General features: G+C 48.0%; 1 protein-coding gene across 5 annotated transcripts in view; it reads right to left on the reverse strand.

Moving 5' to 3' along the window:
* IGFN1 (immunoglobulin like and fibronectin type III domain containing 1) overlaps positions 1-4,569 on the reverse strand; it is a 41,652-nt gene extending 37,083 nt beyond the window's left edge. For 2 of the 5 annotated variants that reach the window (XM_074564472.1, XM_074564474.1), the window contains exon 1: positions 3,701-3,895. The gene's annotated coding sequence lies outside the window, so the exon portion shown is untranslated. Of the gene's footprint in view, positions 1-1,244; positions 2,339-3,700; positions 4,132-4,454 lie in introns of those variants that run through there. The other 3 variants (XM_074564469.1, XM_074564473.1, XM_074564471.1) reach the window with 3 other exon arrangements.
* Positions 4,570-26,233: the final 21,664 nt, after the last annotated feature.

Raw genomic sequence — 26,233 nt, forward strand, 5'->3', positions numbered from 1 at the left:
TCATTTTCTTCATTCCTTCTTTCTTTTTGACAGTTATTGCTGGTGACGGCATTTATACCTTCCCAGTTCAGAAGAAAACAACGTCAATAGAGGAATATGCGACTGTTCGACCTAATGTTCGGGCTAAGATCATTCAGTTCTACACCAGTGTTACATTTGCAGTGATATAAAAGTAGAAGCAATTCCAAAGTCAAATGTAAACAATTTGAAAGTTAGCAAGCCAAGAAAAACAGACAACGAGGATTTTCCATCTGCTGCTGGAAAATCCTCTCACTCAGTAGCAGATGCTTTTCTAGCAGTGTCCCAGTGGGTTTCCCACAGCCCCTCCCTGTGGGCCAATGTTCCACCCCAAGGATCCTTCCTTAGACACTAGTCTTACCAGTCCGGGGCAGCAGTTATCTTATTTGTTGATCAAATGCTGCAGCCTTAACATTAAGTACCTTTAATAAAAGAAGTTGCTACACAAGCCTCCAAAGACAGTAACACTCCATGTAACCCAAGGGAATGCTCCCAGAGGAAGCATTGATCAGCTTCTGCTGAAACCTGAATTCCGCCCTCATCAACCGCAGCAAGAGCCTTCCCCTCACCAGAGTCAGCCCAACCGAAGGACCTGAGCTACCCAGAGCCACGAGGCTTACTGCTCTTCCCCTTTCCAGCAATTCGTCCCCACTGAAAAGTGCACTGACGGTGATGTTTAGCCTCAAATCACATTTAGCTGTTGGGGTCTGCCCGTGCAACTGAGGAACTCCCAATTAGATAACTCCTAATTTGATAGACAGTTGGGACTAGCAAGTACAAGGAGAGCCACAATTCTGCCTGGTCCACTGAACCCGGACCTGACAGGGCTTTGTCTTATTCCCAACCCTGGTTTTACAGTTTTCTTGAGGGAAAAGGAATGGAAACCTCTCCTACAGATGGACTGATAACTCAAAACCATCTGTGACAGAGCAAACTCCTCCAAGAGACTGACCTTCTTCCATTTCACAGCTTGTTTTCCACCCGCCCACCCAAAAATCCTGTTAACCCCTGCATGCCAGTGGATAAGCTATCGCATACCACTGAAAACTTGCAAAATGTCATAACGAAGCCTGATACATTCAGCAGCGGTCACCGCTTTCACTGTAAAGGGACCATGTTTTTCCTGGAAGCAAGTTCATTCCCCTAATGAAGGGCAGAGAAGAAGTGTCAAGAGGCACCAGCTGCAAGACAGTTATTTCAGGACTGAGTTTAAAAGTGTGTTTTACCTGGAAACGAGACTCTCCCGATCTTCTGTTTTCCCTGTAATTCCCTTCTTCTTCCATATATCAATATGAAGTCTACCCATTCTGACTGGTAACAACTGGCACAACTCTTCCTATAGGCTGCTGGTGCCCGCCACATGGCTCAGACAGAGCGACAAGTGAAGAAACCAAGACCTGGTAGGTCCAAAAAGTGGGTTGAATTTTCCGGTTCATGAATAGATGACCAAGGTCAAAAGCTAGTCTCATACTTGGAGTCACTTGGCCAAGCCGCGCCACTCCCCTGCAGCATGGGTGTCCGGTCAGTCACTGCGCTGAAGGTCAAGGTGATGTCAGGGAGGCTTTTGGGCAGAAATATTCATCTCAGTAGTCGGGTTCAAAGTCTACTTTGACGTAACAGCAATGAGAACCCCATAAAAGCTATACCAAAAAAAGCTGCATTCATTTAAGGATGGGCAAGGGCATGGAAAATGGAATAAATGTCCAAATTCAGTGAAGACTAAGAGTTACCTGCAGCTCTACAACCACCCAAGGTACTATATTGAATCAGGTGATTCTGACAGTACTGGTCTTGCTGGTCATATAAAAGGACATTCTTTTGGTCAGATCAGGTCATGTACCAGGTCGGTCACAGAACGGCATTTTGGTTTTACCAGAATGCCCTGCTCCAGGATAAGGAATAGTCACACCATGCATCCAGGTGTCCCAAAGGAGTCTTCTGGACTCCTAATATTTGATTTTAAATAAACGTGATGCACCAAGTATTGAGTACTTGCAGCTCCCTCTGATTTCAGTGGAAGATGCCCACGCTCAGCCCAGTTCCTCAACACCAGATCATCCATGTTGTACACTCCAGAAGAAATTTAAGGGACTATTTTAAGGCTCGAAGCCTTGGCTATTTTACCTCCCACGCCCAAGATGCCAGTCTGCCCCTTTGACACCAGCAAGCCGAGGTTTGTCATCACTGTTCACACAGAGCCACGATTAGACCCACTGCAGTTAGCTGGACTTTCACACGCTGAGATGCAACTCAGCATAACGAAAAGAATAGAACCAGGGTAACGAATCCAAGAAATAGCAGCGCTCTGCTTTCACACTGCAGATTAGTTCCCTCCTTCCCACGGTGTCCAGGATTCCTTCTGTTCCCTTGTTTGGGACTGATTAAGTCTGTTTGCATCCATGACTGACCGGAGGCGTTTGCTAGCACAATCCATGATTTAGATGGAGCCTGGCTGTCTATAAACCTGACATTCCTACCTTGTGATAGCTGCCTCATGACTAACTTTCCTGCATGCGCCAGCGCCTGGGCTGGCCAGTGTTGCAGTTTACTTGTCCCCTTCCGTTTGGAAAAAAAAAATAAATAAAGGGTAACAGATGTTTAATATAGATGTGATTAAAGATGTGATTAAACATCAACATATTACCAGGCGTATCACCCCATCAGTACTTTTCACCCCTCTTTGAGACACTGAAAAAAACCCAACATTTTAACCCATCGTGTACTTTAATGAATGTAGAGAGTAAGGCATGCCTGCACCGCTTTCATTTCACCCTACATGGCCATTGGACTTTGCTGAATGTCTTCCTTTCTGGCCAAAATTAACGATGTATGTTCGAACCGCTTTGCATACCCCACCCCTTGGGCATGCTGAGGGTTAATAAAATTCACTGCGTGCAGTAAAAAAAATGAATTGTCCTATTCAGATGCCAAAAGGGATTCAAGTTATAAGGCTTTTACTCATTCCCCCGCCTTCAAACTAGAGCACATAACAAATACCCCAGTTCTGATTTATTTATTTGTTTCCCCAACCTGCCAGTGGCAACAGATGAAAAAAGCCCAGTCCTCGCATGACGAGCTATTTTAATATTTCATGCCCTAATGTGCCAGGAAGTTTGACACTGAAACAAACGTTAAGAAAATCTCTCTGAAACTCCAAGAGGCCACAGTATGCGCCACCTTCCCGCTTTCTTTGCAGGACGCCTGGGCATTATTTTCACCATTGTTCTAGCCCTGCCCTGCCTGACCTGTGCTGCACAAGTTAATGTCTGGCACCTACAAAGGTGCCAGAGGACTCCCATTTCTGGGAATGCTGTCCCGTTCCTGCTGAAGGTTGTCCTCTGTCAAACTCCCCCCTTATCCAGCACTGAAATATCGGAATAAATTAAATGTCATCCAGAGCAAGAAAATTATGCCAGCATCCAATGGAGAAATAACCAAAATAGAAATAATCACGGTGGAAAGAGAGGACATCTCTCCCCTTTCACCCCTACTTGCTCCAGGAATCCTGCAGTTTCACAGAATAGTTACGGTGTTCTCCTTCCTACAGGCATGAAACAAGCAGGGTCTGTCGCTCCCCATCGGTCACCTTTCCTGCCTTGTGAAGGTGATCACAAGGAGCTCAAACTCATTTCAGCTCCCAGCAAACACAGCTACTTATCTGAAACAGGTACACAGCACTCACCTGCACGTGCCACCTCAGAGGTCCTCTTCTGCCCCGACTGCTGTCAGAGCCGCAGCTCCCCCGTGTCCTTTCTGCAGTCAGTGCTCAGCTGTGGGATCAGTACTGGGTCCCTGGGATCCTCCTCAGCTGCTCCCTCTCTCTCGCCTTCTGCCTCCCCTTCTCTCACACTTAATCTCTCTCGCGCCCTCTCCCTCTGGTAGGTGAAGCCTGTCACAGGGCTGTTAGCCTGCCAGACATCCAGATGATTTTTTTTTTTCCTAATGGGAACCCGATGCACCTGCCTCCTATTCGTTATTATTTCAGTCCATACCAGTAATGGTGCTGGACAAATTTGAGATTAACATAACTCTTCAATATTTCACAAGTCAGTTGGAGCGGTGTTTTTTCTGCAGATTGTGTTTCCTCTACGCAGTGTCTCATTAAAAACATTCACACAACTGAATGGCTCGGGAAGTTTTAAAGGAAACTGCAGCTTAATTGGCTTGAAACCAATCTCAAGAATAACTAGGGTTACTAACTGATCAGACAAATTGAACTTCGGTTAAAAGCGAGTGGCCAAGCACATTTAAAGATGAGACTTCTCCAAATACTCCCCTTTTTTAAATAATTCTTTGAAAAGTTAGCATTATGAATACAAGAGATGGACGGAGCACTTTGCAGCACCAGCTCACAGTGCTAAGGTGAATTTATTAGGATGCAGCTGAAAAGCATGAGCCTGCACTCCAGCTACACGGCTGAGAGCAGCCTCTGTTACCTTTTGTACACCCCTTGGAATAACAGGTACCTCAGCAGCGTTAACAGGGGACTAGGAAACATGAGGTCAGGCTGGAAACGGAGATCAGATGCACGGGCAGACCAGGTTCTGCTTGTCAGTAAAGGCTTCCTCTGCTGCGAGACATTTATCCAGAGTCACCTGGAGCTGACCTAAATAAATCTTAAGAGAAACAAGACAGAGCCCCAGAATAAAAAAGCCCAAGGCGGGGGACGAAGAGGCTTAACAGACACAGTTTCCTCAGCTTGCAGAGGGTAGTGGCCACCCATGGACCACCCAAAGCTCTCCTGGCTCCCACCCCTTCCCAGGTGTGCAAGTTGCAAGACATTTCTGGTATTTCATTGCCCACATTGCTCACCACAGGGACAGTCGCACCTTGGGTGACCACGTCAGTCATACTGGGTAATTTCAAAGGCAACCCCATACAATACTGTGAGGGAGATGGATAAAGTTCAATTCATCAATGCTTCCAAAAAGCAGATGGATAAAGTTCAGCAGCCCTTCCTCCTTGAGGAAGAATATGTGCCTGCGGGACAGGCTGTAGATGAAGCGCTGAAAGGTGGGCAAACTCCACACCACCTAGTCCAGCACTACCCAACAGGAGAGGGAAGAATCTAAACCAAAGATAATTTTCAAAAGTTTTGCTTCTAATCACTTGAAAGTAATCCCCCACACGCCAGGTAATGGGCCTATTGCCCCCCTGCATAAAACTATACCTCCAAAGCACCAAGCCTTGGTAAGCAATTAGTTGTAAGAAGGCACAGCAAGAGGTACGGAGGCGAACCAGCAGGAGGACAGCGGGTTTGCCTGTACTTCTATGTACTTCCCAAGAATTCAGGTAACCAAAATGGCGTTATCATTCCCTAACTCTTTTACTTTAGATGAACCAGGTTTTTGAGTTCAGATTCTCAGTCCCTTGACGTCACAGTGGCCAACGGAAATCCACTGAGGATTTCCTACTTTGCCTCTGCTGTTGATGAGAGAGCTTGAACTGTTGCTTAATTTGCTGAGATTATACTGTAACAGATTTAAGCCATGAAGTGCAGGTGACACATCCCAAAGAATCACCTTTACACACCTTTACGCACATTTACAGTCAGCAGAACGCAGAAGGTCTCATTTAAGGCTGTGGAAGAGCAAAACCGTCTTCTGCCTCAAAAAGCAGAGAAGTACTAACAACCCAGAAGATGCTAAAATCAGTCTGATTGATAGACTTGAAAATACGTCCCAGTTATGAGACCTCAGAAACCCAAAGGGCAGCCTTATGTAACGTGCTTTACTTAGCAATCCTGTGACACGTCCCTTTCCAATAACCCACTTCAATGATTTGTAAGCCTGGGTGTTCCCTTCCCTTTGACAGCCCTCATAAAGATTATTTCCTATCAGACATGTGAGAGGACTCTACTGGAAGCCCACCAAATACTACGTCTGAGCTGACCCGAGGATGTCAGATTCCAATTCTAATTTCATCTCAAATTAGCAAGTGGTTATTGGTTGTCTCCAAATTGCATTTGTCAGGAATGAAAATTCTTTGCCAAAATAAGCCATTCAGATTTATTTACGACATGGACAGATTTTGTTACTCTCCCACAGAGTATTATCCTAAAACACTGTCAGCCCAGCCAGGCCTGGCCCTCTCCCCTTTCATGTTTGCGACCCAGTAATTAAATTGTCTGTTAGGACTTGTACTGAGGGCACAAAAACCTTCTCACTTCTACATCAAATGAGGATAAAACACAGACTGAACTACTAGTGCAATAAGTCTGAGAACCCTGAACCCTTGTTGTGACAAACTAAGAGTGGAATCCACTTTGTGCTCTTCTCAGGCTTTATGCTCAAGAAGCATGGACTCTCAAGGATGTGGACATGGACACCAGAGACAGTTGTACGAATTGTCACATCTCAGCCAGTTTTCAGACTCCCAGCATCGAATCACAGAATCACAGAATGGTTCGGGTTGGAAGGGACCTTAAAGATCATCTAGTTCCAACCCCCCTGCCCTGGGCAGGGACACCTCCCACTAGACCAGGCTGCTCAAAGCCTCATCCAGCCTGGCCTTGAACACTTCCAGGGATGGAGCATCCACAACCTCTCTGGGTAGGCATGTAGTCTTGACAAGAGCATCCTACAGCAAGGCACTACAACACTGCTTTAGATCCAAAGTGCAGGCTCCGTACCAAACCAGGATGCAGCCTGGCGGCAGAGCATCTCTCTGAGGGGCCAAAGATCTATTTTGATCACATTTACCATCTCTCAAGCATCCAGCCAAAAGGAGACATCACAGTCCCTTAGAGCACCTGAGCCTGTACAATTCGCTACGGCCTTCAAAGGTCATACTACCGCAGCAATCACCGGAGTCCTGCCTGCGGTGCAGCTGATGTCAGAGAGCGACATTCTGTGGAGAACCAGCCCATTGCCTGCATGACCAACCCAATAGTGAGGAGCTCAGCATAGGCACCCGGACATGAAGTGGAGGGTATGGTTCAAAGACTCTCTACTAGGTAAAGTGCTGGGGACCCCTCCATTACCCACTCCCAGGCCAACTCCCCCCTACAGCCTTCTGCCAAGTGAGCACCTGTGAGGCAGAGGAGACAAGTTACTGAAGCATCCAAAAGCACTCAGAGCCTTTCAGGGGGCTCAGCTACCAGACAAACTAAGGGCCATTGGCCACGACAGCTTCTTTTCCAACTATTGCACATCCATTTCCCCCACCTCTCAGCCACCCACATCCACTGGATCAAGAATTGCATCTTCAGAATAGCAACTGGAGGACATGAGAATGCTCCAGGTATTCAGTCACATTAAAAAAAAAAAAAAGGCCCAAACCTAAGCAGCAGGGATAACCAAACTGGGTTTCTGATTCACCTCTTCCAGCCTCCTTCAAATGGAAATCGTGTGTGCCAACGGAGATTCAGTGGAGCTCACCTGACCCAGCACCACTCAGAGAGCGGAGCCGGCCCTCGTAAGCTCTGACTGCTCTCTGGGTAACCTGACCTGCGCCTGGGAGCAAAAAACAGGCCAGATGATACTAAGCGAGACGGTAAGTGCCCAGCCTACAAATGCCTTCTTGGGTCCAGGCCCAAAGCAGGTCTGATATCACCCTGTCACTCTGTCTTGGCTGACAGTTGCAGGGTTCTTGATGGTCTTCTGAGGGTTTTTACTGCATCATGAAGGCAGCTGAGCTTTTTGCTCCCAAACACCCCATGGCAGCCCGTTCCCTCACTCTTTCTCCCATGTGACAGTGACCCAATGCGTGACAGACATGGGCCTTTACTGCTCACTGCCAGTCACAGGGACAGGCCAGGAACCTCAGCAGGGAAATGCCTGCAAGAGCTGGATGTTGGGGAGCAGGAAGAGCTGGGCTGTCCCCTGATGGAAGGGGCAGCCCCAGCAGAGGCAGGGCAGGGACCTCACTGACCAGGTGCACTCACCCAGCACCTGATGGGGTTGAGCAGAGAGGTGATGGCAATAGGGTCCATCAACTGTCCCGTGACCATCAAAGGCAAGGTAACAAGTCAGGTCCAAGGTCAACCTGGGAAATCCAAACGACAATTCAGGAACCAGCCTAAAAACAGGTGCAACTACAGCAAAGTGCAGGAAGGGGAGGAGGCTCAGGCCTGAGTTGAAGTAGAGCTCCTGGGCCATGGGCAGAGGGTGTGGGATGCGCTCTATGTGAGGTTGCTCAGGGCAATTAAGGCCTATTAGTGCCCTCAGAGCCTTGTCCCTGGATTTCAGGAGAACTTCATTTCTGTGACACACCAGCTCACCCAAGCCTTGCACCCAACAAGGGCTCTCGGTACCATGCTTCGAATTCAGCCTGCCTTCCCCTCCCAACCCGCCTTCCCTAAATCGTCCTGTTTCTACGGGTGGTTCTGCTCTCCTGCCAATTCCCAGGCCCAGATGACCTCTCTGTTCCCTCTGCATGTCTGTGCCCTCAGCAGCACTCATCTGCTCCCCATCCTTGTTCATGACTGACGGGAATGGTGGGAGCAAAGCCATGGGAAGAGGCGGGTAGCAAGCAGAAAAGGCACAGAGCAAGCAGACAGTCAAGTACAGAGACGTTTACCTCCCTCTCCTCTCACTGCTCAGCATATGGCAGGAAAAACTGTACCATTTCATGAATGTACCATTCACTACTTTGGAACTAAAGAGGAAAGTCCATTGATGTTGGGAGTTTCTGTTGTTCTGAGATTTCCAGTCTGAGGTGTTGCTCTCGTCCACGCTCTCTCAGTCTCTGGAATGAATCTATGCAATCCCTCTGCCTTATCCTTTAAAAAAACACTGCAAGACTCTTCACAAGGAACTTAATTTGATTCTTGCACTATTTCCTCCCTTGAGCATACGCAGTGGATTGATCAGTGCTGTCTAGCACAACAGTCTTCATCCAGGCTCATCCCTGGAGATACAACTGCTGCCTTGCTTTTCACACTAACGTCGACTTTCTAAAAAGCATCATAGACAGTAATCTTTCTGTTTAGGATCAAAACTGCAACTGTCTCTGTGGGAAGATCTCAGCAGTCTTTAGCAAAGTAGTTCCTTGCTAGGGCACCTCAACTCATTGTGCTGTGAAGCTGTACCAGCTGTGAACCCAGCCGCAGGGGTCTCCTTTTGCCAGTTATTTCACTGACCCAGGGATGCACAAGCGCAGAACTGGAGATGCCTGATGAAGAGCACCAAAGAATGACGGTCAGGCTGCCACACGGCCCAGCCCTAGCAGTGTTAGATGATGAAGTCACTGTCAGTACTTCAAGGCTCCTGAAGATGCAAAACTTCATTTTTAGTGTCATCTCAATTTGAAATGTCCAGACCTGACTAATGGGTACTGAGTACCTGGAGCCTTCCCTGACGCCACTGGGATCACCTGGATGCACATGTCCTGGCGCCCACATGCTGGGAAGACCACTGGGATAGAAGCATCTTGGTCCTTGTGGGTATGTGCATATTTGAGTCTGAATGAAAACCTTTTGTTTTAAAATAAAATCACCTTCCCCTCCTTTAACGTCTCACACTGAGTTCTGTCACCTCGTTGCAACGTTATTCCCTACAACACAGCTAAGTCTGCAACTGCCTGGGAAAGGCAGAGCCTCCAGCTGGAACTGGACGATGACACTGTATCTTGCAGCCCAGTTTACAACTTGGTCTCTGACAATCTCCAGGAGCTACTTTTTATGTATTGCCGTTGGTGACATAGAGTCGCACGCGCTCTATATTTTCCACCCCCCAGCACGTTCTGCCTGCTCGCCGTCGGGCAGACAGGCAGGCTCCCGGCTGGGTGAAGGGTGGAGGCACATAGCGAGCAGGTCACTCTTCAAGGCAGACGGATGGGTAGATGCATCATTGCAATGGGCAGGATAATGTCAGGGGTGCTGATACGTCACGGCCAGACTAGGAGAAGGGCGGAAAGGAGGAGTGGGTGTCAGAGACGGATCCTGTGTCAGGACGGGTGATGGATGAGGGAGGACCGTCTTCTGGGAAGGATGGCTGGGGCAGATAATACCAGTGCCAGGAGCTGAGCAGGAGGAAACAAAACCCACACAAAGGCTCTGATTAACCCTGCATTTAGACAGAACCGGTCTGTCGCTCTGAGGCAAACTGAACGGCAAGCAAATTGCTTGCAGTTTGGGCCTTTACAAAGTCCAGCACGTCCTTGTCAATCTCTTTGACTGACAGATTGAGAGTCCCATATGGTTCAGAGCTGTCTACAACCATGACAGGGAATGGCTCATCCTCTCAGCCATTCATGTGCTTTCCAGCTTCATTCAGCTGATTTTTCAGGTATATCTCACTTTACACTCAGCACTTACTCCTCTCTTTTCACCCAGCGAGTGTGTCTATTTTGAAGGGGTTGTAACCGGAGCAAAGGTATTATTCCTCCCACAGTGACCATACAGGGGCAGAGCTGTCTGCAGCCCACAGTGGAGGAGAGAAGGGGAGAAACCTCATATGTATATCATCTGAGATGGAGGACCTGTATTCCTCAGTGCCGCTACAATTTTGGACTCCCTCTGGTTCCTCAGGGCCAGCTGGGTCACGCTGACAATTTCCCAGTACTCACAGGGAGGAGGAATGCTCTAGTGAGATGCTCCTCTTGGCCATCCTTGCCATTCCTTTCATGGCAATATTAAGGAACTTGGGCCCCAGCCCAAAGGGGCAGCAGCGGCAGAGTGGGAGGCTGCTGATGCAGGAGGACCAATCCAGCACACAGAACAAGAAGCAGCCCAGGAAGAAACAGAGAAAAACTCTAAAGAGCTCTAAAAAGCAGGGAGCACTCAAGTAAACTCTTAATCGTTGCTGCTCACGTTCTGCAAGAATATGAAGACAAAATTTCTGGGCTTTGGGTTTATTAAGACTCCATGCTCATCCTTCAAAGTATAATTTTATTTCTCTGTCCTATACCTCTACACTAAAATTTCAGCTTTTTCTTCCTGGTGTAGTATTTTCCTACCGCCTCTGCCTATCTTGTATTCCAGGTGCCTTTCTTTTCCCTGTCCTTTATTTATCCTGTTGGACAATTTGTATCTTTTTTGTAGCTTATGAACTTACATCTCATTGATAAGAACATTGAGATCTGCAGTTTGTCTTCTCTGGAAGGGTTTTGGCCTCCTTCCTGACTCTCTAGGTATGCCTGCAAAAATAGAACATGCGCATTGCTGACTTATGACCATATCCTTGAGAAATAAACTTCCTTAAACAACAAGCCACAGCCGTCTGAGGCAGAAGCCAAGATACACTGGCCTTGCCACATGCCACAAAGGTCAACAGACCCAAATTGCCAGATCAGACAGGAGGACAGAATGCCAGCAGCAAAGGACATATAAATCTAATGACTGTCAGCTTAACTATGTCAGCTGATTTCTGAGCTCAACCAGAGGGTGAAAGGAGAAAGATAGTCCCAGTTTGCCTTTACAAATCCCAATGAACTGAGGCCTCTTTCAAACACAAGTAGTTATAGCAGTTCCTTAAATGTTTCACCCAGGAAATGCGCTTTAACACTCAGCCATATGGTGTATCCAGCAAGCCATCTTCAGATCCCAGCCAGCCAGTCACGCTGAGCTGGTCAGAAGGTGGCAGGAAAGCTGTGAGAGTCTACAGAGCAGCTGAGGCCTGTAAGGCTCTCTGCTGTATTTATTAAAAAGGATTTATAATTTGCCACATCACATTGTCCTAAGCTTTGTTTCCAGAGATGCAAGGTCACAGCACTCATACACGGCTCGGGTACAAGCAAAGCCCTCGTGAACCCAAAAGCCACCTAAGGCTGGCAGTTGAAAGAGAGCTGCAGCTGGGTCCCTGATGGTCACTGACTCACAGAGGTGGCAGTGCAAGGGGGCTCTGGAGGTCCCTAGTCCTACCTCCCACTCAAGGCAGGACTCTCTTGAACACCAGATCGGAGCAGCCATGGCTTTTCCACCGAGTCTTAACGACAACCCCTTACTCCCCCCAAGGACAGAGGTTCCCCCCTCTCTGATGACTTGTCCCAGGCCTCCAGCAGCTTCCTGGACAATTCTTTTCCTGGTCCCCAACCTGAACCTCCTGAGCTGCAACTTGTGGCCATTGCCCATTACAATTTGTCACCACCAAGAAGCATTTGGCCCTGTCACCCTTGTGACCACCTGTTGCTCTGCTGGCCACACACCTTCCAATTTAACCCAGCATGCAGTTGCTTTATGATGAGCACACATACTTGGTTCACACTTGGCATCCACCACAACATCTGTGTCCTTCCCTAGAGGATCCCAGGTCCTTTTCCAGGCAGCTCGTTGTAGCAGCATGTTGTCTCTGCAGACACTGAGCTACATAATTTGAAACAGATCTGAGGAATGGCAAGCTGGGGACTGCAGAAAAGCCACTCACATGGAGGACATTGCCTCAGCCCTTTCCCCTTGAAGAGACAAGGATTTTGCCTTGCACAACAGCCCCACAGGACTCAGGATCCACTGTATTTGGGATGGAAGCAGAGGTTGGGGGCTGCAATCATGAACCTCCATTGGAAGGGAGTTGTGACGGTGCTACCAAATGGCAGGTAAGACAGGAAGGAGCAATACAACATTGCAGAGGGTGTGAAAACTGTAAAGAGGTTTCAGGAAAGGCCTCTCAGAGAAAGTCTCATAGTTGTCCTTGGGACAGAGTCTTTGGGATCCAAAAGCAGTGAAAAGAAAGGCATAAGTAAAGGATCAGGCTTTCTAGACAAATCCAGATGGCAACTTGGGACCCTGAGCTCACATCTTAACAGTAGCTGTGGGAAGTGCAAGTTGAGTGCAGTGACAAAAATCCATGTGGAGACATTCTTCTGTCCTTCCTTCTCACACCCTAAACTCAAAATCCAAGCAGGGTACAGTCAATATGCTGAAGAGCAGGGTATCTTATTGAGAGCAACCTGGGCAGGCTGAAGAAATGGGCTGAGAGAAACCTTCTGAAGTTCATTGAAGGCAAATACAAAGTCCTGAACCTGGGCCAGAATAAGCCCATGGAACAGGGCAGGCTGAGGGCCAACTGGCTAGGAGGCAGCTTTGAATAAAAGGACTTGATGGACAACAAATTGAACAGGAGTCAGCAGTGAGCCCTTGCAGCAAAGGCGGCCAACAGCATCCTGGGCTGCATCAGCAAGAGCCGAGCCGGCAGGCTGAGGGAGGTGATTCTTCCCCTCCTCTTATGAGGCCACACCTGAAGTACTATGTACAGTTTTGGGCTCCCCAGTTACAGAAAAAGGCCTGGATACACTGGAGCAATTCCATAGGAGGCTCAGTAGTGGGTTAGAGGCAGGTAGAAGAGAGGCTGAAGGAGCTGGATTTGTTCAGCCTGGAGAAGAAAGGATGCGGGGGGCTGAATTTCAATCTCCTGCTACCTAGGGTGGCTTACAGAGAAGGCAAAGCCAAACTCGTATCAGCAGTGCACAGCAATAGGACAAGAAACAATGGACACAAGGTGCAACAAGAGCAGTTCCAGTTAGATGTTAGGGGGAAAAAAATCCTGTGAGAGTGGTCAAACACTGGAACAACAGTCCAGAGAGATCATATCTCCATCCTTGGAGATATTAAAAATTTTACTGGATAAGACCACAATCAACCTGATCTAGTTTTGAAGAGGAATCTACTCTCAAAACTGGTCATTCCTCAAGTGTGAGCTTTGGCTCAGAATATGGAAAGCCTAGCAAAAAAAAAAAGGACAAAGTGAAGGATAAAGGTATCAGTGGGCAAAAGGATGGAGAAGGAGGAAAAATAGAACTGAATTAATGAAATTTGTCAAGATAGTAATTATATCAAGTAGATGATTGTGCTAATTTTAGTCAGTAAACATGAGATGGTCAAATGATGTTTTCATGTACAGGTACTAGGGAAAAACTGAAGGAACTTGTTTTGTTAAAAAATGTGCAAATGGATAAAGGGCTAAAAGGAGGTAGCAATCATGCGTACAGTAGAGATCAAGATGAAGTTGGAGTGAGAGTGCAGATAAGCAAAGGCATGACCATGAAGACAGACGGGCAAGCACTGCAGAAAAGAGAATTTCTGAGAATCAAAAACCATCTTGACAAACCATCCCCCATAAGACAGGATGGGATTGAAGCTTCCAAATCTCAGCATGCCAGAGTCAGGGATTTAGGATTCCTGGCAACATTTCCCTTATAATGGTTTTTCTTGCCATGACGTCTGTCATTAAGGCTCTGTGAATAATTGTTGACATGCTGCAGTCTGATACCAGTTATTGTTAATAACTGGGAAGTCCTATTAAAGGAGTAAATTTGTGCATGCTCAGAGAGGACACAAGCTGCTTTCATCTGCCTTCAGAGAGGAAGAGACCTTGAGTGATCAGGTTCCTCTGAACGAAACGGGAGACCTGGTCACCCAGGATATGGAGAAGGCTGAGGTACTGAATGACTTTTTCGTTTCAGTCTTCACCGGCAAGGGTGAACCACGCCGCCCAAGTTGCAGAATGCAAAGGCAAGGTCTATGAGAATGAAGAACTGCCCACTGTAGATCAGGTTTGAGACCATCTGAGGAACCTGAAGGTGCATAAGGGCATGGGACCTAATGAAATCCATCCGCAGGTCCTGAGGGAGCTGGCAGACGAAGTCACTAAGCCGCTCTTCATTATATTTGAAAAGTTGTGGCAGTCTGGTGAAGTTCCTGCTGACTGGAAAAGGGGAAACAGAACCCCCATTTTCAAAAAGGAAAAAAAAGGAAGACCTGGGGAACTACAGGCCGGTCAGTCTCACCTCTGTGCCCGGCAAGATCATGGAGCAGATCCTCCTGGAAGCTCTGCTAAGGCACATGGAAAAGAAGGAGGTGACTGGTGACAGCTAACATGGCTTCACTAACGGCAAATCGAGCCTGGCAAATTTGGTAACCTTCTATGATGTTGCCACAGTATTGGTAAATAGGGGGAGAGCAACCGACGCCATCTACCTGGACTTAAGCAAAGCATTTGACACTGTCCTGCATGACATCCTGGTCTCTAAATTGGAAAGGCATGGATTTGGCGGTGCTGGTGGACAAGAAGCTCAACATGAGCTGGCAATGCATGCTTGCAGCCCGGAAAGCCAACCGCATCCTGGGCTGCATCAAAAGAATCATGGCCAGCAGGTCGAGGGAGGTGATTCTGCCCCTCTACTCTGCTCTGGTGAGACCCCACCTGGAGTACTGCGTGCAGCTCTGGAGTCCTCAGCACAAGAAGGACATGGACATGCAGGAACAGGTCTACCAGAGGGCCACGAAGACGATCAGAGGGCTGGAGCCCCTCTGCTGTGAGCACAGGCTGAGAGAGTTGGGGGGGTTCAGCCTGGAGAAGAGAAGGCTCCGGGGAGACCTTATAGCAGCCTTCCAGTACCTGAAGGGGGCCTACAGGAAAGATGGGGAGGGACTCTGGATCAGGGATTGTAATGATAGGACGAGGGTAACGGTTTCAAACTGAAAGAGGGGAGATTTAGATCAGATACTAGGAAGAAATTCTTTCCTGTGAGGGTGGTGAGGCATTGGAACAGGTTGCCCAGGGAGGTTGTCAATGCCCCATCCCTGGAAGTGTTGAAGGCCAGGTTGGATGGGGCTTGGAGCAACCTGATCTAGTGGGAGGTGTTCCTGCCCAGGGCAGGGGGGTTGGAACTAGAGGATCTTTAAGGTCCCTTCCAACCCGAACCATTCTATGATTCTATGACCTTGCATAGGTGGTATGAAAACTCGAGCAGGGCAGGTTTAGATGAGACATTAGGAAGAAGTTCTTTACACTGAGGGTGGTGAGACACTGGCCCAGGTTGCCCAGAGAGGGGGTGGAGGCCCCAGCCCTGGAGACATTCAAGGCCAGGCTGGATGAGGCTCTGAGCAACCTGATCTAGTTGAAGATGTCCCTGCTACTGCAGGGGGGTTGGACTAGATGGCCTCTAAAGTTCCCTTCCAACCCAACACATTCTATTGAAAAAAAAAACCAAACAAACCCCACGACTGCTGCCAGGGCCATTGTGCCCTGTTACTGCACTCAGGGCCCCGACTCTAATCCTCAAGTCTTTGTCACAGTACAAAGTTAATTTTAAGTGTAAAATAGCAGTTCAGCTATTTCATCCCTACATTGGGGCAGATTTGCATCCATCTGGTCCTTGAGATCTGTTTGTTTAATTTCATCTCTATGGTCCATAACTTTCTGAGACTTGAGTCTGAGACAGACTCCAGTGGAGACACTCACAAACAGGTGTGAAGGGACCTCCACACTGAACACAAATGTAAAGAAAATATTGGGGGTTTTTTTGCTATGACCTTAATTTCCTGGTGTACTCCTTTCATGCCTTTTTCACAACTGCAGATTCTGACAGGTTTTTTGTCCTGATGAGTTTGAAAAAGGATGTTTATTAGGTTTTTCCAACCTGGTATGTTTTCAAAATCGAGATGTGCTGTGATTAAGTAAGAACTGACAAACATCAACCTAAGTAGGATTGTACAAATTCTTTAAAACAAACACTGAAAAAATCTAGAAAAAAAAGAAAAGATGATGAAATGGGTTCACTCTGCCATGTTGAGGGGGTGAGAATGTGGTGAAGCCTTAGTTTTAAATAATAATGATGGTGATAGTGATGAGGACAAAGCTGACTTGAGAACAGAGGATACAGAAATGGGAATTACTGGGAACTACAGGGGAAAGAAAGCTCCAAATGCAATTCCAGCACAAGCTGATAAAGTATTACTGTTAGAAAAATATCACTGTCAGCTTTTGATCTCAACTTTTGAGGCCTCCACTAGAACACGGGGAACGCTGCTGTTTGTCCATATTCAAGAATGATTTGCTCAAGTAGGAAGCTGTATGGAGACGGCACCATGGGCTGCTCAAGGGAGTGGAGGGCAAGCTGTGTTAAAAAGGACTGAATAAGGTTAGTTTGTTCCACCCAACAAAAGAGAGATGGGGGAAAAAAACTATTAAATACCTTACAAAGGTAAATACCAAAAGGGAGGACAGGGTGACAGAAGGACAATTGGAAATAACTGACAATAAAGAGGAATATCAGGAGATTTTTAACCATCAGATCTGGCTAACACTGCCTCCTAGCTGGAATAATAAGGCGGAGTATCTGACAGACTTAACACAGACTTATTTATTTTATAATGGGAACTCTGTGACACAACTTTCTGCCACTCAAATTCAGAGGTCTTTTCTAAGGTCAGGAACGAGGTCTGGGAGGACAAATGGCCAGGAGACACTGAACTCAGAAACTCTTGGCTGCTGTAAATGCCAGTGGGGAGTGACTTGCTGTACAGTTATTTTGGCAATTTGTTGTCCCTACCCTTGGGCATTCTCTTTCAATAGCCAAACTATAGTGAACTTTGCGCACTGCATGATAGGGCACCCATATAGCGGGCCAGCAGCCGGGCAATGAAGAAAGCCTTAAGAAAGACAGTGCACTCATTTGAACTAAGAAGGCAGCATTACACAAGTTTAGGCGCCACCAGCATCCCTGCCAGCGAAGCCCTTAGAACAGGAGGTCCCAATTCTTACCTGCTATAGGAAGACCTCCACATCCTTTAGATAGAAATCACAGACTGGTATTTCATCCAAACAGAAATATCACTTTTGTGTGTCTGTCTTCTCTGCCAGTGAGAGTGATGATTCCTCCATCATTTGGTGTGTACTTGTGTGTGTACGTATTTTGTGTGCGTGTCTGCATGACAGCATTTTATTGGGACTTGCTGAGTGCTTCAGGGTCTAAGAGTCACAACAGTTGTCTTAGGGTTCATGACTCCGCTCATTTGCAATCAAGAATGCGGGAAGCTGTGACCCAAAGAGTATCCACTCCACCTCCTTCGGCATCCGGCTGACAATTGAGCTGACAGCAGAGCTAATGCTCCAGCATGCTCTGTCTAGTGGGCCGAGCAGACTATAAATTACACACAGCCAGTTTTAACACCTCTTGATATAGTTATGCATAAAAGTTTTCAGTCCTAGTGGCTCTGTAAGTGGTCACCGCATCTGTCTGTCCAAACAGCTGCCAATAATAAGGAAATAACCCCCTGGTGAGAGGAATTTTAGAAGCTGCAGGGAGGACAGTGTGAATGTGGCTGTGTGCACCTACTGAGACCCCTGGGCACTTGACTTCAAGGGCAGGAGCTCTCTCTGCAAACGGATCTCCCTGGCAGAGGCCTGTGCCAAACACAACTGCTACAACAACAACAGCAGCACTTGTACCGTGCCTTTTGGTTAAGAACATTTTGCTGGACCATGAATCCCCAGATGGTATCCTGAGGAGATGGGAAACACAGAGCTATTGCATGATTGTTTTAACATGAGAAATGAGCATTCCTGAGGCAACTACTAGAAAAAAAATCTTTCTCCAGACAAAACACACAAGACCTGACATGACCATTCTCCAGTCCACAGTCCCCTTCAGAGCTACAGAGAGCATCCAGAGGCTCTCTGATTCAGTTCTCCATGTTTGGTGAGATGCACTGACTAATTTGGTTGTGAATCAAAGGAATCTCAGTGCCACCATTCAGAAAGGAAATTCATCACGGAAACAGTAGCCAGAAAGCAAAAACAAATAAAAGTCTCTTCATACTCATAAGTCAGCTTTTCCTCACACTCCAGCATCCCTCAGAGGTGCAGAATTGTCTTGCTTTGACTAATTTGGATGAAGTGGGAGAAGCAGGCACAGGGTGGGGCACCAGTATCCTGCTACGCAGCTCTGCCCGAAGCCTCCCGCCAGCAAACTGCTGTAACCTGGCCATTTGCCCCTGACTCCCTGCGAGTATGGGCTGGGCCAGGCCCACGTTATCCCGCGAGTTCCCAGCACGCAGGTTCCTGATGAAATGATGCAGCAGAGCATGTACTCCAGCCAGGGCCAGAATCTACCTCCCTTTCATGCTGGCTGTTGTTCTCTGTGCACTGTACACAGCAGGACGGTGAACTGGCTCATGATCAGGGCTGCTGGGTAGCACACGACCTTCAGCATGACCACTAGTAGTCCCAAGAAGATGTCATTCCTGCTCGAGGCTTTTTGTCTCCACTAACACGGCTGTAGCATACTTTCCAGATCACCTATTACAACAGCACAAGACAGCACAACTCCATGTTAAAGCTATTTACTTGGCATCGTAGAGGAAGAACTGGACCGGGGGAGCTGTGATCCCATCACAGCCTTTCAGAGCACACCATCAAAAGAGGTCTCTGTTCCCCTGCCCTACAGTCTGTGCGGTGAATAGCTCCCTTGAACCATCAATTACGACGCACAATCAGCTCCACTAAGCAAGAGTGTCACAACACAGTCCTGGCAAACTGCCCTGCCTCCCACTTCTCCCTCATTAGGCTACTCCTCTTTTGCTAGATCTTTAATTAGCTTGTCATCAGCAACTTGGCCTGGATTGAATACCCTGCCTTCTCCCATATGAAAGCATATAAGACAGATGGGACACCAAAAGCAGCAAGAGAGTAGGGTGAGAAGACATGCAAAGCAATCAATATGTGTCCGTGACCTCAGGGACGGGCTTGCCAGGGGCAGTAGTAAGATTTCAGCTGGCCTGGACAAACTGGAGGTGTTCAATACATAGGTTGGCTGAGACCCAGCAACCTCATTTCAGCAAACCCACCATCAGGGCCAGCAGAAGGGAGCAAAATCAGTAGCCTTGAGGAATAAAACTATTTATCGTACTGTTAAAGTGAAGAGTCCAGCCATAGTCAACCCACAAATTCAGCTCGGAGCCGTTTCACGTGTAAACAAAAGCTTTGTTTACACCTCACCTGAATCCCTTGCTTTGGCTAATTCAGAAGCCAACACCTGGCCCCAAATCCCCTTTTCCCTGAATTCTGTGGCCAGGCTGTATTCCCCCTGTCTGCCACCTCCTGAGCCCAGCAGATGCTCCAAGGCGCCGCTGCAAAACATTGAGCCAACACATGGAAGGAGGGGAGGGCAGCAAAAATGCTTGATGGGGAGGGCAGCCCATAAAATATACACCTGTTGTCAATCAGAAGCCAAGGCTTATGTCAGCCTGCTGCAAATATTTAGCCTTCCACCTCGGTGACCTTTTCAATCATACTTCATGAGGGAGACTGCTCCCATTAAGTGCTACTTGATCCTCTGCTAATGCAGCAGTTATGAAAGGACCACAGCACTTGTCATTAGGATAAACACCTTTGCAGTGGGAGGCGGCTGCGGAGAAGGGGCACACACTCGCTCTCCCCTCGCCTTCCTCAGGGCCTCTGTCTGCCCACCACCGCTGTTACGGCCTCACATTTGGAGAAGGAAAGCTGACCCTGGCTGCAGCACTAACCACTGCCTCTGCAGGCTCAGCTGCCAGCACATAAACTAGCACACAGAGCAGAGGGTCTGATTTTCTGATCAGTGAAATGTTCCTCTGCAAAAGAACAATTCAGGATAAAACGCTGGGTGTACACCGTCCCTTCAACACTCTGGATCACACAGGCTCAATAAACTTTGCTGAAGATGGCTTATACCATCTTCTGAAGATGGGTGGTAGCCCCCATCCACTGGCCAGTCAGGTCTGAGAGCCCATTTGAGCTTTCAGCATTGTCACACTCAGAAATAAAGGTCTCAGGGGAAGCAGGAACCCACCTTCCCTGCTGTAGTGCTCCTTGGCACTGCCCTCTATCTTCACACATGTGACTGCAGCTTTTGGCAGCCTTTTTGGGTGGCGTACACAGGGTGACCTGAACAGGATCTTCAAGGGGCTGGGACTAATGGGTGGATGGGGACTACTGCTCTGCAGGGCTTGCCCAAAAGAAAAGAAGAGCTTGGAGGTCAGGGCAGCCTCTCCTGCAGGAGCATGCAGAATGATGGCCGCCACTCTTGGCACTGGGAGAGGCGAGATCCTGGAGGACCTGGATCCCTGCTTTGATCTGGTGCTGTGTTTCTATGGCCTCTTCAGAGAATAAACTAGTGCTGCCATTAACATCCTGCCAGCTGGCTCCTTCCAGCTCCTGGTCATGCTCAGGTGAGTGACCAGCACCAAGGTATTTCACCAGCCCTTTGAGGAGGGTGAATAGATTAATTTCTCTGCCCCGGAACAGGACTGTACACACACAGAATCTAGCTCTTCATCCGTGCAGAGAGACCTAAGGACCCCATAAAAGGGACTGACTTTGGAAGAACTCGCATACGCAGGCCAATTAATGTGAATTAAAAGGTACTGCACTGAAATATTTGTCAAAGGAGAAGAAAAAGTAATGAAATGAAGTCCCTTTCTTTTACGGCTGCTTTGTTGCTCCAGCCCTGGCTCTCTAAACTGTGGTAGATGCCTCCTGGGTCTTGAGGAGCAAGACAACACCTTCAGCCAGCAGAAGTAGATAGACTGTCATCAGCAGCTGTGATGGAGGTGGCCCAGGGAGCAGTGGTAGCACTGCTCGGGACCACCTGGGCTGCAGGTTGCCTGGGTTGCGAGAGTTCAAGGTGTGCGTGCCTGCCTTACCACTACTTGTCTGGTGTGGGTGGTACGAGGTTGCTTTGGGGCAAACAGCAGATTAGTCTGCAGAGACTCTTAAGTATTAGCTGCTTTGGGTTTGACATAAATCCCTTCTGGAAAAGACACCTAAAGAATGGTGCTCTGCTGGTCACTGGTCCCTGTGCAATGCCTCGAGTCATGTTTGTGTCATAAAACACAGAATCACAGAATGGAAGGGACTTCAGAAGTCTCTAGCCCAAGCCCGAAATTTTCCAGAGCTCTAACTGCTAAGGTATTTTTGGCAGGCCAGAGCTCTGTCACGGGAGCAAGCAGAAAAAACGGCAGTGGTTTTACAGGATCACAGCTCTCTGCACCAGTACGAGCTGGTTACTGTGAATGCAGTGGTAAACCCTGCCAGTGGGACACCCTGCAGACCTGGCCACCACTCCAATGGACAACTTGGCCACCCCTTTATTTCCAGTCATGAGTATTCCCCAACAAGGAAAGAGTCATCAAGACTGGGATGGGACTGTGAAATCTGCCCATTGCAGCAAGATCAGTTTTCAGGAGAATTTTCCCTATTTCTGTTGCGCTTGAGGTAGGAGACCTCTAGAGATCTAAGGGGGGCTCACAGCACACCCAGGGCCCTCCTCCAAGAGTCCAAGCACTGAATGGCAGGCAGCAAAGGTTCCTGCTGAGCAACTGCACCAGCAGTAGCTTTCTGTAGATATGACAAAAGAAGCAATGGGGCAATAATGGAGACACTCTCCACCAGCTTTAAATCACCAGGGAGAGATTTCAGCCCTTCTCACATGCAGCTGAGTGGGCTTTCCCTCAGCTTGCACTTCGTGCATAGAAAAGACAAACGATACTGCTCTGGGAGATCAATAGAAAGGGGCAGATGTTATCTTAGCCCTCAGGAGAAATTTCCTGGTGTTACTGCTATCCAGGTGGTGATAACTGGGTATAATTTATTCAGGTAGAAATCCCTCTTCCCACTCTAACAATGTTTTGTTTGCTCTGTACTGAATAACAAGCCCACCAATGCCCTGGAAATGATGATCCACAACACATGTGCAGAGTTCCTAATACTGTGCAATGACAAGAAGTTTCATCAACTCAGATAAATACCCTTGCAGTCTCAGTGACAGTCCCTCATTCTTCAGATGTCTCACTTCACCTGCCTGCCAACATTTGAAATCTATAAATAGGGCCAACTGGGAGAGGAACAGGGGATGTACACTGCCACCCGCTAGATATCTGTTAGGCTAGGGCATGCCTTTGGAGGGAGTTAGTGGTAAGTAAACACCACGCCACTAGGCAGCAGAGGCCTGACCCTGCAAGGTTGGGGCAGTCTGGCGGATCACTAATCAATCCCAGATCCCTGCAGCAGACTGTGCTGAGCTGATGGCAAGGTTCAGGAGATGACCGGGATGCCAGGTGCAGTGCTCACTGACCTTGGTGCCAGCCTTTCCATCACTTCTAGTGCGTTCTGAAGTAGGATACCACTACCTGCCTAGCAGCACCTTCCAGTACCTACCAGTATCTTCCAGTATTGCACCAAACACCTTCTGACACAGCAGCCCCCATCCCTGTCTCTCTGCACAAAGGCTGCTCTCAGTGGTTTGCAAGTCCCAGCAGTGCAGGTCACCCATGTTTCCATAGAAAGGGCAAACACCTCCCTCCACAGACGTTCTTTACTCCTACAGCCAGAGGCTGATTCTTGCTCTGCATTACACACTCCTTTTTCAGTGAGACCAAAAGAGCTACGGAAGGAAACATGATTTTTGGCTGTGGGAGTGTTCATGGGTGGTGTGTCACATTTGCACAGGCCACTCCTGTCAAAAAATACCACTTGGAACCTACTCTTGAAAAAAATCCTGACCAAGCAGAAATCCACTGCAGCAGTAATGCAGAGCAGCTTCTTTGCCCAGGTCCTCTTTTGTCTTCCCTTCCAAGCAGAAGGCTCTTCGACAAGTACAGAATGGCTCTTTGACAAGTACAGAATAAGCTGCTTTCCAATCAGCGTCTGCTCACTGGTAAAAGCTGTTAATTGCCTCGTATAGTCTTCTGTCAGCAACATTATCCCCCCTCATGCTGTGGAGACTGGGACAGGGATTGTCCTGTTCAGCGGCTGCAGTGGGACGTGGAGAGGGGGAAGGTGAAATATAATATGAGAAATAATATCTATGGCAGCAAGCAAGGGTAACTGAATAGATGTAAGGGAAGCAGGATTCCAAGAAGAGAGGAATGCTGGGGGAGAAAAAGCATGGAGTTCTCTTGACAAAGGTCCAGGATCATTTTAAAAGGGCCCAAGAAATTATTTTTTAAAGTCTATTTTTAATTCAACCTACATGTGTGATGAGAGCACTGCCCGCCACACTGCTATCTTATTACCTCCAAGATTAGCAACAAAAAGATTAATTTAGACAGGATAGAATATTTTTTAACAAAAGTGTCACTGCCTCCTGGGGAGCAAGTCTGACCCGAAAAGATCACGTACAGGGAAATCCCACACCACAAGCAATGCCTCACAGACAGGAGTCCCCCAGCTGGAATACAACAGTTTGGGTTCATTTCAGCACAGCTGGGGTGACATCATGTGTCTGTAATATGTCACTATAATTGATCATAAATATATGTAGTCCACTACAGCTGATAACAAGAGCTGCAGAGACAGCAGTGGATTAGGCCTGTTCTCTGAGGAAAGATCATCAAGCAGCTACTAAATACTAAAACGAGCCCATGGTCTTTGGTTCAGGAAGTTCCTAAGACACAGACAGACAGACCTGCGAGGCAAACTGGGGAGTGAATCCTGGTACAGTAGCACAGCTCTTGCACCCTGCCCTACGCATCGCTATTACACAAAGAGAGAAGCTGCTGTTTGGCTGGATGCTCTGATATAATGCCATATAGATGTACCTTTGCATTTGTATTAAGGTGCAGCAGCTTCTCACCTGCGTGTCAGTGCTTGCTTTTCTGGCTTACATTTTAATTCCTCCAAGTAATATAGAAACAGAAGGCTTATGACCCCTCCCTGTTCCTTTTCCAAGGAGACAGCCCTCTCTAGTGCCGGTCCGCACAAAAGATGACGAGCTACTGTACCTGGAGCCTCTATTCCTCACCTCCTTGAGGCTCAGCCCTGAAGTGAGAGGCAAAACTCCCATCCACATTGATGGATACGTAGGAATGGCCCACGTGGGGACTCCCAAATTAAAAGCTGATGGCACAGCTGAGAAGGCACAGCGTTTGGGTTGTACTGAGGGAACTTGCTCACTTATTAACATTTTTGCATTCTCTTCTTTGCCAGAGAAACTGAGCATACACTTTACTTACATTGAAAATTGCCGCCTCCAAATGCAACTGAATCATTTCTCCAAGTTGCTACTAACATTTCTACAGAGCACCTTGCTCCAAGGGAGACGAGTACAGATGGGATCCTATAACCACAGCCCCCTCCCAGTCCCACCAGCCCTTTCACACACTGGAAATTCATCCTGCCCAGGGGTCTCCACAGAAATCACTTCACCCTTTCCAAAACAGAGCAGCTGTTCAGCAGTGGCTCAGAATGGCAGGTCAAAAGATGATGAATCCCGCATCCAGTTGAGACTTGGGAATTTTTAGGGAAACAAAACCCCGTCTGTGTAAGCTGCAAGAGGGCTGAGACACCTGGTCCAATACTGCTGCTCCCAAAACAGCACCAAGCAACCCTTCCAAACCACAGGGACTTGGCTTTAAGCTGCCCCCAAAGCAGTGACCTCTGGCAGGAAAGACTTCCTTGGTCTCACGTGAAGTATTTTCCCTGGCTCTGAACCAGGAGAGATCCCTGACTATCAGCCCAGCTCAATAGCTCTTAGCTGACGAAGTTCACAGGAGCAGATCACAGCATGAGGTGGGCTGGGATGACTGCAGCCCAGCAGGAGCATGACCTTAGAAGGTAAAACTGAGCCACAGCAGGCTCAGTTTTGAGCCAATAATACACTTAGGCCTAAATATTGCAGTGTTTCATGCCATTCCATCAAAAATCTTGGAAGAAACTTATTTTTGGCTGAACCAGGTGTCACAGAAAAGGGTGCCAACTGCAGTGTTTCTCTGCCAAGTCAGGAGGAGACTTACAGGGAAGCCCGTGCAGTGCAGAGATGGGTACAAAGCAACCAGCAGCAGAGGACTCTCACCAGCGGCTGTAGCCCTTCAGTCTCACAAATATGATCCATCACAACCAGCCTGTTTTTACTCCTCCCCCTCTTCCCCTCAAAAGCACGCAGACATCAGTGGGAGGATAGCAGGAAGGCTGTCACTGATGCTTCACAGACATCTATATACCCAAATGCTCTGTAAGCTCTACGCCGGTGTCTTAGAAGATGAAAAAACAGTTACGTGTCTGGTTCTGCAAAGTCTCTATCTGCCCCAGCTCCATAAGCACGCATTCCCCTACCCCTTCGGATGGCAGCTCCAGCAGATGAGACCACTTCTTAAGCTCCTATGTGGTTCACAGTAGGGCTGCATCATCACACAGGCTCACAGGCTCCAGGACAGAGCGTCGGCTCTTGAAAAATACTCTGGTCACAGGGAATTCCCTTTTCCCTCTAACAAGGCCTCTGTTCTTTGCTTGTTCTTTACTGAACTCAAGCAGAGGGAAGCAGTGTGGGCCAGTGGCTAGAGCACTGCCCTGGGGTGTAGCAGCTCTCTCTTCTAGTCTTAGCACCACAAGAGAACTTGGACAAGGACTTTCTCCTCAGCTGTCTTTGTAAACTGTGAATATTTAGACTGGAAATGGCTTCCAACAGGGGCAGAAGCAGCCTACGAAATGGTTATATGCAACTAAGGTGGAGAAGCATGACTCAAGCCCTTTGGGACATCAGCCATGTCTGAGCTGTTTCCCCCTCGCCGCCCCAGAGA

This window comes from Larus michahellis, chromosome 21 (assembly GCF_964199755.1).
Source record: "Larus michahellis chromosome 21, bLarMic1.1, whole genome shotgun sequence".
NCBI classification, from domain to species: Eukaryota; Metazoa; Chordata; class Aves; order Charadriiformes; family Laridae; genus Larus; species Larus michahellis.